The sequence below is a fragment of the Neolamprologus brichardi genome, chromosome 3, assembly GCF_056152115.1.
Source record: "Neolamprologus brichardi isolate AB-2024 chromosome 3, ASM5615211v1, whole genome shotgun sequence".
In the NCBI taxonomy this organism is placed as follows: domain Eukaryota; kingdom Metazoa; phylum Chordata; class Actinopteri; order Cichliformes; family Cichlidae; genus Neolamprologus; species Neolamprologus brichardi.
The window spans coordinates 26,443,350-26,445,875 of NC_142106.1; the positions used below are offsets into that span (position 1 = coordinate 26,443,350).

Sequence of the window (2,526 nt, forward strand, 5' to 3'; positions counted from 1 at the left end):
TCCCCATGAGCATGTCTCCCTTCTTCAAGCCATGTGTGAAGCTTGTGGTGATATAACTGCCGAGCAATGTCAAGCCTGGATTCGTCATGCCAGGAGATTTTTCCCACGGTGCCTGAACAACGAAGACATCCACTGTGATGTTGATGAAAATTTATGGCCTAATGTTAATGACCGGCTTGATTAATTGTGTAACAGTGATAAAAATAAAATAAAAATAAAAATATGAAATGATTGGTAAAAGTACTAAGTTGAAAAAAAAACTTACTGTTTTGTTTGGGTGATTAAAGCAAATGTTCTCAAAATATATCACAATGATTATGTGTTCTGAAACAATGATTAAGTGGAATGAAAATATGTGCAAATACAATGAAATCATGACATCAGATTTGAAAGAATGACTAGTGGTGTTACAAATGTGATCAAATGTGAGTTTTGTACTGAGAGATTTGAAAATGCACACTTTAGTTATGAAAATAGTACCAAACCAATTATAAAAAACTGTAATGTCCCTCTTCAACACTGTCAAAGATTTCCTGCCAATATTGAAGAAACTGACAGGTTTCCAAATGCTCTTACTCACACTAATGCGTCTGAGACTTGATCTTCCAGTCCAGCATCTTTGTCATCTATTCGATGTGTCCCACAAAACACTGTCTTCTATCTTCGCCGATACCATTGATGTTTTGTATGCAGGAGCACTGGTGCACTGGCCTGAGAGGTACTGTCTGCAGGCCACAATGCCTCCACAGTTTACTGAAACTTTTGGAAAACGAGTAGCCATCATTGTTGACTGTTTTGAGATTCGAACAGAAAGACCATCTAATTTAAAGGCACGTGCACAAACATACTCTCATTATAAGGGTACACACACCATAAATACCTCATCGGGATTACACCCCATGGAGCTATTTCTTTCATTTCCAGGCGTAGTATTGGCTGACAGAGGCTTTGACATCAGAGATGCTGTAGGAATGATGTGTGGGGAGGTCAAGATTCCAGCTTTCACAAAAGGCTACTGTCAACATGATGCAAGGGACGTTGAACAAACGAGAGCAATTGCCCACCTGAGAATTTATGTTGAGTGAGTAATAGGTAGTTTGCACAACAAGTTCAAAATGCTACACACTACAATGCCAATCCGATTACTCATATCATGTGAGGGTGAAGACACAACACTGCTTGATAAGATTGTTAAGGTTTGCTGTGTTTTGGTGAATATGTGCTAGAGCTGGGCGATATATCGAGTTTTTAAAAAATATCGATATATTTTTATACGAGATATAAGATGTGACAATATCCTTTATATCGATATAGTCTATGTTACGTTATAACTATACTTGAGGAGCCGCAAGTTTGCCTCTCTTTCGTCCACTTTTGTCTTAACGCAACATTACTCGGCCTCGCCCCTCCGTCATTGAACACAACTCCCCCTCCTCCCCCATCGCTTCACCTGCAGGAAGCGACAAGATGGACACGGCAAATCTCCGTTAACGAGTTACTGCGCATCGCCCCGTGCGTGGGGCTGGACGCCGTCAACGTGTTAGCTAGCTAACCACGCTAACGAGCTAACCACGCTAACGCCATGCAGCCCAGAGGCGCTGCACAGCCTAAAATCCTTTCATTTTCTCAAAAGTTGACAGCGCACCTTATGTATGAATTCTGGTTGTGCTTGATGGCCGCGAACCGATTTTATGTGGAACACAGCGCTCAGCAATCTGTCAAAAAATGTTTTAGTACGACTTTGGTAAGCTACGGTGCTGCACCGCTTGATGGATTGTCAGAGCATTACGGCTACCGAGGAGCCTCGCGGAGTGATACGTACTGTGCTTCAACGTAATATTACCCTACTGTGTATAAGGACCATAAATGGCACCTGTTAAGAGACGTGGTTACGAAGAGGATTTCAAACTCAATGCTGTCAGTCACACAGTAGAAGTTGGGAACAGAGCAGCTGTGAAATCTGTCTTTGTTACTATGCTCTGCGTCTTTTAGTTTACATTTTGACTGCACAATTGTGAGCTTTTTGTTATGCACAAAAACAACATTGTTTTCTTTTATTTATGGAGCGTGATTATTTAATAAATGCTCATAATTTATTTTTGAGTAAATTTTATGTACATCTATGCTCTATGTTAATAAAAGTGCCTGTGTGATATCTGGGACACAGCTTTGACTAAGAACTCTCTTTTTGTTCTTACTTTATGGCTTTAAAAAACAAATCGAGATATATATCTTATATCGCCGTCCAGGTAAAAAATATCGAGATATGAATTTTGGGTCATATCGCCCAGCCCTAATATGTGCCCCAGTGTGGTTGTCAAACCAGGGCCAAATGAAACTTGCTCTTGTTGAATATTCATAAAGCTGTTGTGTTGTATGTGTAGTTCATTGCAAATAATTGTACTTTGTGTGAAGTAGTTTCAATAAAACAGAAAGGAATAGTATATTTGTTTGTTTGTTTTTTATTCTTGATCTGTTCACATGTACTTAGCAAGTACATAAAAATGAAATGCAAACTATTTACAT

General features: G+C 39.5%; 1 pseudogene; it reads left to right on the plus strand.

Annotated features, from left to right (window-relative positions):
• The first annotated feature begins 503 nt into the window (after positions 1–503).
• On the plus strand, positions 504–1,226 carry LOC148104095 (uncharacterized; annotated as a pseudogene).
• Positions 1,227–2,526: the final 1,300 nt, after the last annotated feature.